Source organism: Rhamphochromis sp. 'chilingali' (assembly GCF_963969265.1).
Source record: "Rhamphochromis sp. 'chilingali' genome assembly, chromosome: 2".
Classification (NCBI taxonomy): domain Eukaryota; kingdom Metazoa; phylum Chordata; class Actinopteri; order Cichliformes; family Cichlidae; genus Rhamphochromis; species Rhamphochromis sp. 'chilingali'.
This window is the reverse complement of record NC_137930.1, coordinates 37,890,341-37,905,780: the sequence shown is the minus strand read 5'-3', so window position 1 is coordinate 37,905,780 and position 15,440 is coordinate 37,890,341. Positions and strand designations below refer to the sequence as shown.

Genomic DNA, 15,440 nt, shown 5'->3' with positions numbered 1-15,440 from the left:
GTATCGCTCAATAGCATATATTGTAGTTCAAATGTTTAGTTGTACAAATATCAAATTTTTGGAAATCTAAAACTAGTCAAACACTCAAATGTTCATGCTTTTTATAGGAGGACAGAGCAAAACGGACATCGGCGCAGAGTGAAGAACTGCCCTTGATAAGGACACTATGACAGCCATATATAGTAAGTGAAGACTTTCTGTGTATCTAAAATTGCATACAGCACAAGTAACTTACTTTGCAACCATTAAAATAGGTTGTAAAGTAAGTTACCAATACAAATAGGTGATGATGCATTGTAGTGGTTGGTCTCAGACAAAGAAGGTCAACAGATTTATGAATGCTGGAAGGTAAGGAGAGACGACCAAAAGGGGTGTTAGCATTACTGTAATGTGAACTGGATAGACTTCCCATCTAGGAAAAAAAAGAGGTAAAATTATGCGTAAAATATATCTGTATTAATATCTGTATCTATATAAACAGAAATATCTGTTTGCTAAATGAAGCCAGCTAACATAAATCACATTTTTATTTTAACTCTGATAAAAGTAATAGAACTGTGACTTTTGTTTGTTACAGTGGCGGTAAGGAAGGGGTTTCCCAGCGTGTCCAGAAGGGCTTTGAGGATTGCCGTGAAAGCTGGGGGAACTGAGACTGCTGGAAAAGGAAAAGAAATTACATTTTAAGTATGCTGACTTATGTTCATACAATCACACACACATATACACACACACACACATATATGTATATGTGTGTGTGTTTCTTTTAGAATGTTTGAGTATGTAATGAGAATAAACTTATAAAATGAATATTCCTTGCTTGATTGATATGCTATATGTATGTTTTAAACATCAAATAAAGATTTCTTTCAGATGTTACATGTGAATGTGTTTTCTTAGAAATATATGAAGGGTTAAATTTATATTTTTTTGAATGATTTTAAATAAATTTAAATTGTATTTTGAAATATATTTTATTAATATATTTCAAAATATACAAAAAATGGCCAAAAAATATATGTGCTAAAAAACATTTCAAAATACATAAACATATTTCAAAATGTATTTTAAAATACATTTTGAAATACATTTCAAAATATACAAAAAATGGCCAAAAAATATATGTGCTAAAATACATTTTAAATATATAAATATATTTTAAAATGTATTTTAGCACATATATTTTTTGGCCATTTTTTGTATATTTTGAAATATATTTCAAAATGTATTTTAAAATATATTTTTTTACCGTATGGGATATAACGATATATATCAGATGACGATATAAAAACGTCTGTCGTTTCATTTTACGCTATCGTTTGTTTCGTGGTGTCACAAAATAAACTGTTTACGGCAATATTTTTTTCACCGTTTTGATGGTCACTGTAGCGGCTATATTCATTTCTTAAAGTTCTCTCTTTCTCTTATATTTTATATAACCACACTACGGACGGACAAGCACCTGTTTTTATGCGTTGTCGTTAGCAACAACAACGGTAGCACCATCGCGTGTCCGCTTGTTTATGTTCCACATAAACCTTTCACAATAAAGCTCAAGATCCTGTTGAGACTTTTCAAAAGAAACTGAATCGCGTGAAAGAGCAGATTATTTACAGATGAGAAGTAAAAAAGAGCCGGCAGGTGCTAAAAACTAAACCTTAGACTCAAACGTTAGAACAGGCTTTTCCCCGCAGCACGCCGTGTAATAAATACTCACAAAGAAAACGGCGGCCGTTACAACTTATGTCTAAAAATGTATCGTTTCATGCGTCGGTTAAAACACTCGACTCCAGCTACATGACGTGCAGCTGGAAACACTTCCCGCAAGTCGAGCTGCCCGAGATTCACAGAATTTACAGAAAATGTTACATTTTTGTGATTTAAATCGTTATCGGGACGATAGATGTCTTAATATCGGGATATGAGATTTTGGTCATATCGCACAGCCCTATCTATCTGTAAAGGTGTATTTTTTTATTTCTTTTTGAAAACTGAGATTTTCTGTTTTCGTTTTTTTTTTTCCTCCATATCTCCATTCACATGTAAACACTAAAAACAAAATGTTGGCCAATCAGAAGTCTAGAAGCCTGGCAGGGAAAGAGTAAACAGGGTTTTGTACCCTCACAAAACCTTAAGTACTAACGAAAAGTTTTTGTTTTTCTGGAAAGGCAGCTAATTAGGTGTTACTTTTCAAGTGCCTTCATCATTTCAAATATTAATAACTAAAGACAGTATTTTGAGTGTTGTGTGGACTCACAACTTAGGAAAGAGCAAAATGCATACAGCATACATAGATTGTATTCTTTTTTTTAAATTTAATTTATTCAAAACCAGCACCAGGATTTGGGTTGTGAGAGCGTCTGTGTTGAATGTAGAAGCCACGTCCGAAGTTCACTCTGTTAGAAAGACAGTTCACCTCTGTCTTTCTAACTGGAGGGGCAGTAACTGCGTTTTTGTATGTAAGCGTGTGAAACTGCAGATAGTAAGATTAACAGCAACAGTATTTTGTTTATGTCCGCCATTGAAGAAATTCATCTCATGTAAACAATTACGCGCACGCTGTGACGTGAAAAACGGCGCACACCTTTGACATTGTGTGACTGAATCTCCGTATTCCTCGTCCACACGTAAACGCAAAAACAGTTTTTGAAAATCTCCAGCCTGGCAGGAGTTTTTAAAAAATTCTGTTTTCAGTGACCCAAAATGGCATTTACGTATAGAAAAATCTGCGCTTTCAAAAATACCCGTGTACGTGTGGACGTAGCCTAAAGAAGAAGATGTGATGATCACTCATGTTCAGCTGATAGCGCTCCACCTTTGTTCCCTAATTTAAGTAGGCTAGATTCCTAAACTGCTTTTACATGGTAAAGTCTTTGCTAACCCTTCAACACTGCTGTTTCAAACTGTGATATGATGTCACCTCAAAGCTTGCCACCGGGTCGTTTCTTCAGATTCTTTCTAGATACTTCGCCTTCCTCCCACAATCCAAAATTATGCATCTTATATCACTGAGCGAATCTAGACTGGCCATTGCAGTGGATTTGACAGTGTGTGGTTGTCAACATGTGGTTGTCTCTGTTAGCACTGTGACTGTCAGCTTACTACTCTGCCGTCTGCCCTGTGTAAGCTTTGACACCCCCCCAACCTCAAGACAGATAAATAGTTAAGAAACTGGAAAGACGGATGAAGTTTATAATTCATTTAAAATATTCACCTGCTTTAATTTGAGTCTCATATACAGTCCAAACTGAATATTTAGGCTCAGCCTGTGTTCTTCAGTGGCTACATTAGCCTTTAATTTGTGAACGCTGAGACATTTAAACACAGTGACCAAAGCTTAGGGCTTCAAAAGTAAACACTTGGTTATGTTGGACTCTCTCTTTGCAGCAAGTTTCAAGGAGATTTTAAATGAATGAACCCTCTGAGATCCAAACACGCCTAACCCAAAGAGGCGTGTTATAGTTTCTGTGAGTCTCTAAGTTTCATGAACTTCATCATTTCACAGTGAGTTCACCGTCATGCACTTCTGCATGACTGTCAATTTCTTTGTGGCTGCGTGGCCCACAGAGACTTTGTACCACAGTGCAGCAGCAATGCATGCACCACTCAGGCTGACTTCATTAAAAGTACAACAGGAATTTCTACTCATCACTGCTGCTTGCAGTTGTCAGTATCTCTAAGTCACCACTACAACCATCTTTGGATTTGAATGACAGGTCTTACGAGGTATGATTAAGACTGGTCAACTATCTGTATTCATTTCTAACACACTGGACTTGACTGGAAATGCAACAGAAAACAAACACTATTTCTGTGCAGCAGTGTGTGTCGGGGCAGTGAGGGCGTCCTGACCTGTATCAGCTGTGTCTCTGTGTCCCGGAGTGTTCTTCATTCATCTGGAGGCAGGGGGGCAGCCAGGCTGCCCGGCCACACAGCTACAGCTCAAACCTGCCAAGGACAAAAAACAAAACAAAACACAGAGGAGTTATTATCTGTGACTTTACTGACATCTAGTGGTGGAAAATGTTTGTACATGATCAACAAAACATGATGTCAGAGCCTTTCTGTTTTGGGAATTTTCCATTCAAACAGGTCCAACACAAGTAGAGCTTGGTGGGGCACAAAGACCAGATGCAGGGGGGGGAACTCAACAACTCTGACCCCATTTAACTGCTTAAGTATTTTAATACTAAATATAATACTCCTTGATCAAGCTGCGCTAACTACTATTGCCTGTATAATACATGCACATATCTTTACATACATAGAACATGTTGGTATCAAATATTATGTGCACTGGGAGGAAGAGGTGAAGTGACATTTTTATACTGAACTTTTTCCTTCAGCTCAAATCACTATACACTTCATCCAATCACACACCCACTTGCACACAGCCTCAGTCTTTTCTTCCTTCCTTAAGCTCTTTATCTATGGTGCACACACTTACACCTAGAGGCTCGGCACCTTGATACCGTGACTGTTTTCATTTGTATTGTTCACGGAAGACAAAATGTTTAATAAGCACACAATTATGCAACCAGATCCCAGACGTAAGAATCAGAAAGATGATGGGACACAACTAAAGTATTCTTACATGTGAAGCTGAGGATGAGTGTGGTCCAAATCTATGAAATAACATCCCACTTTCTACTAAATAGAAACTTCAAATCACCAATATGATTGGTGACAAGCTTTATTAAATTGGGGTTTCATTTCCTTAGGATTAAGAGAGATTTTTCTGTCAAATGTCTGAAATGACAAAAAAACACTCATTTCTGTTAAATACCGTAAGATTAACTTGTTGTCTTTGCTGGATGTCAGCCAGTTTTACAGTCCTGTGAAAAACTAAATTCACCCTAAGTGCTTGCATAGGAATTAGGAGGGTAAGTAGCATCAAGGTGTTGTTAATCAAAAACAGAATGGTCCAAAACTGGATATTTTGTGAGTTTTCTGGTCTGGAGCACTCAAGTGTGCACAGGAACAAATCAACAATAAAATGGCCGAAAAAGAATCGAGGTGATGCAATGGCCCAGTTAAAGTCCAGACCTCAACCTGACTGAAATGCTGTGGTGGGACCTTCAGAGAGCTGTGAAACAACAAATGCCTGCAAACATCAATAAACTGAAGCAACGTCACAAGAAGTGTGGGTCAAAATTCCTCCACAAGAACATGAGGGACTGATAGTCAAACATTACTTCAGGTTACTCCTGCTAAAGGTGAGTCTACAAGCCTCTGAATCACAGGACACACTTAGTTTTTCACAGAGCTGCAGAGAGTCCTGTGGAAACTTTCTTTCACACACGACTGAATGTGCATCATCAATCCACAAAGACCCAACAAAAAATTAGTGTTATAATTATCATCACATAATGGCTTTAAAATTACACCAATTTTATCTAAAAGTAGAGACAAACTGAGGCGGTTAATGAGGCTGTGCAGTGGTTACCCGGTCTGCAGTATTCAGCACAGTTGATGAGCGGTTCAGCAGGTCGCTTTCTAGGACCTGGAGCTCGTTTTGCTCAACCCTCTTCAGCAAAACCAGATTCAAACCTGTGACAGAAATCATTTCATTAAACAATTATTCAGCACCGATGGCTTTCTCGTATTACTCAGAAAATAACCCTAAATGTTTTTGATGTTACAGTAAATGACATGTGTCATAATGAAGTTCCATGCTGTGATCACATCACAATAACATCTTCATATTTAAATTCTCTCTCTGTTAAGGTCTGACAGATCGACCAGTAAATTGACGGCGTTGCCTTCGGGCTCGGCTCTTAGTTTACCACAACAGACCCAACAACATCTGCATGACTGCAGAATATCGCGAATAAAAACAAATAACAAAGTAGAAAAACCTTAAAAAGTGAAATCTAGACAAAATATGGAAGATTACATTCAGGCAAAAGCATCGGGACACACCCAAGAGCCAGAGCTGACCCACGAACAATCTCAATACCGCCTTCAAAGAAAAATAAACAGCCACAAAACCCTAAAATATTAAATAAAAAGAAGCATGTCAATGGATCTTGACTTACATGATTATAGTAAGTCGGCACTTCAAACTAATTTTCTGTGATAAACTGTGACAATTTTACTTAAACACGTAATTAAAATCCACCAGTGAAAGTTTTGTAAATTTGGTAGTTACTAGAAGTCTTCCATTTGACAGCCATCTTCAAAGCACACCTGTTCCCTCAGATTTTATTGATTTATAGCAAATTCCAGGTGAGGGACAGGATATTCAGAACAGGTTTAAGGGACAGAGAGATGAATCTGCCATCCAAACTGAGCATCGGCCCTGAACTCTGATCGCAGGCTGCAATATTTATCAGACCCTCTTAACTTTGTTTTATTCATCAGACGGGAGCTTGAACCAACACACAAACGCTGTTTCTGCCAGAACAACCAGTGGGTGGATAACCGCCTTGCTCACAGACATGCCTAAATTAGACACGGCACGCCGCCTGACTGTCAAACACTTGAAGATGACGAAAGATCGTGAAATCTGTAGTCAATATCCTGATCTGAAAACTGACAACACAAGTGCTCATTTATCCACCATCAGGCGGGAACTGGTCAAATCAGTAATTAGAATTAAAGACCTACCTCTATACATGCACTACAAAAGCTTTTCCTTGAATATTACATATTTTTTCCTAACTGGCAACAGGCCACGCTGCACCTTGTATCTCACGTTGGAAAAGAGAGAGCAGGTTTCATGTCCTGAACATGAGACTTCAATTATTAATCAGTGGAGCCTGGGAGGAAGGCCTGCAGTGTATTATTTAACTGTATGCGGGTTGTTACGTATCACATCTGACCCCCTAACTGCTCACTGTCTGCTGTGCTCAAGACTTCAAACCTACACCTTCAAGACTTGCCCCGACTGAACTCCACTGCCATCTTCCCAACAACGTGGGAAATCTCTGTACGTCTGTCCATCCCTCGCTTCTTCATCGATCTTGACAACGATTTTTCGAATCTACTTCAGGCCTGGTGGTTGAGCTGCAAAATAACTGGTTGTGACATGAACTTTTCCCTGCTTTGAGGCGAGCAATTGAAGTGACTGCTAATTGAGATTTGATTTTCAAAATAAGTTGTGTTTCTCTTTTAATACAAAGAAGCGGCTTGTTGCTGCAACATTCTTGCCTGTGCTGGATTATGGTGATTCCATTTGCCCGAACTGAACTTGGTAAAAGAGCTTTTGTCCATTTAGCCCCCTCGGCTTGGAACAAACTGCAGAAGGAATGGAAAATGACTGAATTCATTTCATTAAGTGCTTTTAAATCCAAACTACGAATCCTTGAGGCCAAGTCCATAACTTGCAAGTGTTTCAATTAGATTGATTGTCATTTTAACTGACTTTTTTATTTTTATTTGAATTTTATTAAATTTTATTTTATTTTATTTGTATTCTTTTACTTATTGTTGCATGTGTGTTGTTGCTGCCTGTGTTTGAGTAATTTCTGTAACTGTGAGACATCTGCTGCTGCCTATCTTGGCCAGGCCTCCCTTGAAAAAGAGGTTTTTAATCTCAATGGGATCTTCCTGGTTAAATAAAGGTTAATAAATAAATGAATAAAAATTAGGGCTGTGACACATGATGCAGTCTACAATAATACTGCTATAAATTTTAAAGTGATTACAAAAAGGTCATATAATATAAAGGTGGTATGAGTTTATGTTCCCTTAAACATAAAACGAAACTTCAGACATCCGTGAGAGCGAGAGCAGCGTCTCAGCCTCCATAAATAAATGCTAATAACATTTGTTTATGTTATTAGCATAAACAAATGACTAATAATAAACAACGGAGCACTCGCTTGCTGGACCAAATTACTGATGCAGTTGCATGGTAGAAAAGGAGGGCTTTAAGTAACTGGTTAACAGGAAACATCCCAGGTACAAAATATTTTTCAGTTTCATTATGTGAAGGTTACACTACCTGAATTATTATTATTAAGCAGTATTAAGCAGTTTTACTATACTTTTACTTAAAGTTTCCATTGAAAACGCAACATAGGCAACTTCTGTTCTTGACTGTTATTTGACTTATGCTTCATCACTGCTATAACACAGTAACGCTGCTGCCTGCAAGCTGCAATCACACAAAAATATTGTTCAGTATTTGTTTTTACCTATTTACATCATTATCGCAAATTTCCTTGAAATTTCAAATAATTTTGAGGCCATCAGTGAAATAACAGACGCGTGAAAGCTAACGAGCTAACAAGCTAACAAGCCAGATGTTGACTTTGTTTAAAAACAGCAGTCTGATTTTATACTACATTTTATTTAACATTGCCCAACGTTTCCACACTGTATACTTCTGCAGAAGAATGAGCCATTGTGAATCTCTATAAACGCCCACTTTAGCAAAAATGCCATGATTTACTACTAAACTGCCCGAATCTGACTGCTGACATCCTGTTCACGATCTATCCACAGAAACAAAAAAATAAAAACCCCCACCACATAACCTCAGCACCATTTTTAATCGTTTTAAGCGTTCCCTGTGAGCTTCCTCTTCTTCTAACCAACATTTTCTACTGGGGTAAGCAGCTGGATGTGTTCTTTCAGTATGAAGGTATTCTATTCGTTTTAAATCAACCATAATCAAGCTCCATCTTTGTGAAACCGGCCTCAGAGGCTGTATGTTTCCTTCACTACTGATTGCTCACTCGTTGGGTTGATCCATCAGCACATGTTTCACAATAAGAGAGCAAATGGTTTGGTGCTGGGCAGCAGAACTAGCGAGGAAAGAAAAACGGGTTTTCTGATGGTTTTATCAGCAGAGCAGATGTTCAAACACGCTCCCGCTCACCTGCAGAGGAGACTAACCCACCAGAAACACCAGAGACGCTCTGCAGTGCTTGGCTGCAGCTGGTGATGATTTTCCTCTCGTTGCCTGGAGCAACACAGGATTAGTCATCTGCCGTCCTGAGGGGAAGAGGAAATCTGGACAGCAACGAATCAGCGTCATTCGGTCCAACTAATAGCTCACTTGCATTCATTTCCTGGAGAATTACCCCATCAGGGCTGACAACATTCCCGAGCTTAACCCGTAACCAAGTGTGAACCTTAAAGATTTAACACCTGAGCTCACGGGGACTGGAAAGAGCTGCACATCCCCGCAATGTGACTGCGTGAACAGATCCGTCTCCACAACAACAGTAATACGAGTACTCACACACTCTGTAGGGGTACCGTAAGGAAACCCAGACTAGAAAAATCTATGGAGGAATTCTGGGGTTCTTTCACCTCCCAAAACATCTGGATTACATCAAGTCCCAGCACTGCCCAAACTGTTCTTCAGGGTCGTGATTCAGAAAGTAAAATAAATCTAGAGTTTCCCTAACATGTGCTTTTAAACAGTGTAACACTGAGCTCAAAAAGGTTTCTGGCAGGTTTGGTGTTCTGGTGTCTTTGACGGCATAGCCACTCATTTAGATTCTTATCATGCTGACTTTATATAATTTATTCATTTTCTTCATGTTTTTTTAAATGGTTTTCTTTCATTAATAAACACCAGAAGGGCGACTGTATGATCATCACTGACCTCTGTCAGCTTGTGTTACAGACTACAGGCATCACTGACAATGATGTCCCATGGACAATGGGACATCATTGTCCATGATAACAATGATGTAACGTGGAAGTGTCAAAAACTGCAATTCCTCTAATGCCCACTAGAGGCTGGTTACAACAGAGTCAGTCCTCATAGACCATCATGTTAAAATGTTTGCAACCTGATAAAACAGTTTTGGTCTTTATGGATATTTTCCACCTGCATGGCAACTATACAGTCTACATAACGTTTATATAAGTCACCTGTTGTGATTTTGCTGAGGTTTAAAGTTAGGGGCATGGCCTCTTTGACGGACAGGTGAATGCTGAAACAGGTGACTGTAGCAACATTAAAGCATATTAGCTTTGAGCTTAGCAACCTTTCACTTGCTAAGTGCACAAAGTAACCACGACACTACTGGCTTCAAGAAAATTTGTAAACTGTAAAGTTGGCCATTTTAACAGCTTTAACAACTGTTGGAGCCTCTAGTGGCCATTAGAGGAACTGCAGGGTTGTTGTTTTGTTTGTTTTTTTGCTTCATTTTTCAGCACTGGAGGTCTGGACCCTGACATAAAATAGAAAAGGAAGAGGGAGGAGGAGGTGCAGTGACTGGCTTACTAGTGCAAAAATACATCAGAGCAGATAAACAACAGGAGAGACACACAGGTAGGCTAAAATTAAAATAGAAATAGAGAAACTAAAAGGTAGAGTCGGTGTCACCTTCAGGTTACACAAAAAAGCAGGACTGGAAAATCAAATATTTAACATTCACTGGGGTGCTAAGAAAACAAAAAGACAAAGACAAAAATACACATTCACTCCCAAACCTTACTGATTTTCTGTTCAGTGAGGGAAGCAACAGCAGGTAAGCTACAGCTTCACCTGGGGGACCAGCCTCCAGGTGACCTTTGCTTTGGTTACAAGTTGGCACAGGGGGCGTAGCTACCATCAGGCTGGAGGATTTAAATCCGCTTCCAGTAACATGCAAAACCAATTACTTTATTGGCTGCATTTGACTGAGACAATGCAGCAAACCCAGAGGCTGACTTACACACACTGTTTTTAATCTGCAGCATGGCAGCAGCAGCACGAGCCCCCACACCTCTTCCTTTATTCTCTGCAAGGGAGTCTGATGAGCATCGAGCAAATCTGCTCAGTTAGAAAAAATATGTACACAATAATCATCATACAGTCATCATCTGCACTGACAAAACGACCAAGCAGGTTCTGCAGGGCCAGCGTCAGCCATGTTGCTCGGTTTCTTTTATACTCACTATTATTTACAGCTCCAGATGAGAGGGGAAAGGGGCGGATAGGGGCCTCAGAGTTGCGGAAGACAAGGGGGCGTCCGGGAAAGGCATTTCTACGGAAAAGGCAGCAGTGTCCCAGACAGAAAGGCAGCAGCAGCAGCGGCAGACGGACCTAACCCAGTCTGCCGCTGCTGATGCTCCCCCCGCCCCTCCCCCTCGGCGGGAGCACGTAACCAACAAAACGAGCGCTCACGGTGTTTTTGTTTCTGCTTGTTTACCTGCGCGCTAACTAGCTAGCTAGCTAGCAGACACGTGCATGTTTGTTTCCGTCTTACCGTTGATATCATTTAAAACACGGAGGCCGAAGAGGACCGTTAACGAGGGACTTTCTCTCGCCTCCTGCTGTCTGTCCACAGAGCCCGTTTCGACTTCACAGGAACCTCTGAGACTCCACGGCCATCTCACCACGAAGAGATAAGCTAAAGGCGGCCAGGCGCCATGTTTCCGGTCAAGCCTTTCATAATAAAAGCGCCCAAAAGAAAGACGTGCAAAACTTTAACCACACGAACGAACAAGCAGCTGTTTTGTGACGAAGTTATTGGTGCCACTGGAGGAATTAAAAATAAATAAATAGCTAAAAATTAGGGGCTGGACAAGTAGAGACCAAGCTGGAAAAGTTAGTAGAAAAAAACAAATTTTCATGAATTGTGTTTGGGTCATGTATAAGAAAAATAAGCACATTTGCAGGAAAAAACAGCCACATTTATGAGAAAAGGCCAATTTATAAGAGAAGTAAAAGAAATTGACACACTAGGGAGAAAATGTAGGAATATGAATGTGGAAACGTGTCAAAAAAGGGGGACATTTACAAGTAATCTGCAAACTTATTAGAAGAATGATACATTAATGAGAAAACCGTTGACAACAAAACACAGACAAATGTATGAGGAAAAGCAAGAAAATTTGCAAGAAAACAACTGCCACATTTACAAGAACTAAACAGGAAAATTCATAAGAAAAGAAATCTGCCAAATTGATGAAAGAAAATTGGTAACTTGAGAAAAAAAACTAAGTAAATTCATGACAAAGTTTAAGGGGAAAAAACAGGAAAATGTGCAAGGAAGAAATTGCAACTTTATGGTGAAAAAACGTAAATTTTCTAAGAAAAAAATAGTCAGAAAAAAAGAAAAGGTAAATTTATAGATAAAAGTTATAGTTAACTTTGCAAGACATAGACATGATATTCTTTATTTTCTGAGGTTGCATAGGAAAGAACTCACATATTGAACTTGAATCATACAAAATATTATTACAACACCAGCAAATTCAAATCATATCAAAAGCATTTAAAGAAAGGAGAAGCTGTTACTCATAGTCCTTCTATATTTATTTCACAAAGGTATTTTTTTCTTAATTTTCATATGTAAAAAAAAATCTAATTTCCTATCAATTTATTTAATTTAACTTAATAGTCATACAGGCGAGAATAAAGCCTTTATTGTACTCCAGAGCCACACTTCCGGCAGTATTGCTGCTGCCTTCACTCTTCTCACTCTCTCTCCCCGCCCCTCATTCTTTTGCCAAATAGTGCAACCGAGAGGAAATTCAAGTACACCGACTGGCGCATTACGCTGTTTTTCCCTGCTTAATAGTGATCCGTCCTTCTGTTGAATGCGACAGTGGAGGAGACAGACAGAGACAGCCAGAAACAGGGACAAGCAGGAAGGACAAACGGACAGACAGACCAATAAACTGGCTTGTTCTGCCCTTCCTGTCTGGACTATGTTGCTCTGTCTGTCAGTGGAGTTTGTTGTGCTCATTTTGATGGGTTAATTTAAAAAGTCCATTTTAATGTCTGCTGACAGTCCTGCAGCTGTAATAAACTCACTGACCACTGAAGTCTGAAAGGTAACAATGTGAGTTTTTTTTTTTTTAATGATATGGAACGACAGGGTGTCAAATTCACCAGTGTGCAATCCAAAAACTATGTCTTGTACACCGTCATGGACAATTTGGTCCACATTAAGGCAGCTAATATTGAATCCAGCATGCGCTCAGATAAGAGATCTCCCACACCACTAAGTCACAGCAACCTGTTTCACAAACCTGAATTTGACAGCTGCTGGCACCCACTGACTCCACCATGTTTGCTGTTTGGAGCCAGAAGTGACTGTAATTGGATGAGAGTTTTGTGTAGCAGTGCAAAGCCTAAACACAGATCTGTTAATGAGTGCTAATGAGTAACAGACTTATAAAATACTGAAGTTTCCCTTTCTAAAACTGGAGCCCTAGACAGTCTGTACCACACAGAATTTGATCATGCCATTAAAATGCTCCAAAAAGCTCCAACAGCACACAGTGGAGAGGTCCAGCTCAGTGGCACACGCTTCCAATCCAATCGAGGCAATTTAGGATGGCCTGCTGATCACCTGAGGACACTTTAACATGTGCACTGGATTAGCAAGAGATCAAACCATCAGAAAAGCATTTTAAAAAGGCAGTGTGCAGTCAAAGCTGTGGACAGGATGCTTCTTGGAGCCAAAGGAGAGATTTGGTAAGAAGTGCTAGGAGATTAAACAAAAGTACTACCTCTACTACTACACTCCTAAGCAACAGAAAATGATATACAGTATGTCATCATTTATATACAGTATAAAGCAGGGATGTGAAACTCATTTTACATTGTGGGCCACATGCAACCTGCTTTGAGTGGGCTGAGCCAGTGAATCTCCTGTTTCTGTCAGGGTAGCAAAGTTTAACTTCACATTTAATCTGTGTGATGAGCACAAGTTCAACAATGTGCTTCTTCTTCTACACGATAAAGAAATGCTGGTGACACTAATCACACTCTTTCTAATTTAATAATACATTTAAAAGAGTTAATTCAAAGAAAACGAAAATTCCTTTTAAATATGGACCCACTGTTAAAAAAAAAGTCACATTTCTGTAATGAGAAATAAAAAAAAAGGAACATCTGGCATTTAATTGTTATCTGTTACATGATTACCTTGGTGTTGTATGAATGGCCATGAAAGTGTTTTGTTAGTAGTGTAAAACTTATGAAAATACAGTTGAGAGTACAAAATTGATGCCTTCTTTCCGTCACATTTTTTAAAACTGTCCAGAGGGCCAGATTTAAGTCTTTCCCAAGCTGATTATGGCCCCTGGACCTTATGTTTGACACCACTGGTATAAAGAGTCATTTCAGACATCGAACAGTCGAACAAGTAAGAATTCTAGTTGACTTTGTCTTCAAAAAATAATATTTTCTAGCTGGTGTCACCATCTATACTGATTACCATCAAAAAATTACAAATGGGCTTTATGAAAAAATATCACATGTACTCATGATATGTGGCAGCTACCAAATAAAATCATATAGAAAACAGAGATAACCACTTATAATTAGAGCTCGCTATCACACAGTTAAAATGATTACAAGATCCTGCTGTAGAACTTGTCACAAGTTCAAGCCCATCTACTCATTCATCACTTTATTTTGACTCTTTTTCCACAGTGCAGTACAGAACTGAAGTCAGTGGGATAACAAATGTTTGTACCGAACAACAGAAAATGGAAAACAAACTGGGTTTCATATTTAAGATTCTCCTGATTCTTCACAGTCGCCCCCTCTTTGCTTTGATAGCGGCTTTGCACCACTGGAGCTCCTCCAGCAGCTTGGAAGGAGTTCCCACGTCTGCATGCCAAACCATCTCAGCTTGGTTTAGTTCGGCTGTGTTAAAAGGATTGTAGTGGTTTCTTTGCAGCGGTTCCACCAGGAAGGTTTCATCCAAGGTCTGTGGTCTCTTTATGCTGCTGGCTTCTTTCTTCTCTTCCCCTCATTCATCAATCAGTCAAGGTTACCTTCATCTTTTGTCTCATCTGTGTTCCTGTGTGAACAGCCTGTAAGTGCATATTTGTCCAGCACAAATATACACTTACTGGGAATTACTAACTTTCATCTTAAATTATAACGTGGATTTTCTTTAACCATTACAAGTGACTACTTCATGCACTCAAGAGAAATACTGACTGCTTTAAACAATCCAAATTATGAAACAGTTTTTGCCCTGTGACATTTTTGCTGCGATAAGCTCCAGCCCATGGGTGGATGGATTGATGGGTGTTTATGTGGAACAGCTTGAACTTCCCCCTTTAAAGTAGAATAAAAGACTTCATATCCACGGTTTCATCAGATAAACAAAATGTTCTACAGGTGCCTTTTTACTGTGCTTCCAGTAATTCTGCTGTGAATCACGCAGCTGTTCTGGAGCTCGTCATGGTTCAGCAATTTGTGTACAGACAGACGACAAAAAAGAAAAAAATCACCCTGAAACTGGTTATTGTCTTCTTGTGAACACTCAGATGGTGTCTACTTTTCCCAGCAAACAAATAAAACAAGAAAACAAGTGTGAGCTGCAGTTCCTCCAGTGTCCACCAGAGGAACCAAAAGTGAGTCAATCTCCATAGAGTTAAAATATTCAGCTTTACAGCAGAAATAAACATGTTTACAAAACAGTTCTGGCCTCTTAAGTTCTCCCTTTGTCTAAATAGAGTCACTGGAACTCAATAGCTCAAGTATTTCATGGCATTTGTGAATTTTGGATATCTAAGGAGCTTGG

At 39.2% G+C, this 15,440-nt stretch overlaps 1 long non-coding RNA gene across 1 annotated transcript; it reads right to left on the bottom strand.

The window, feature by feature from the left end:
* Nucleotides 1–80: 80 nt before the first annotated feature.
* Nucleotides 81–11,305, bottom strand: LOC308392330. Its single transcript, XR_013970796.1, has 3 exons — nt 11,154–11,305; nt 3,850–3,945; nt 81–655 (listed from the first exon to the last, which is right to left on the bottom strand). It is a non-coding gene; the product is annotated as an uncharacterized lncRNA (long non-coding RNA).
* Between the last annotated feature and the right edge of the window lie 4,135 nt (nt 11,306–15,440).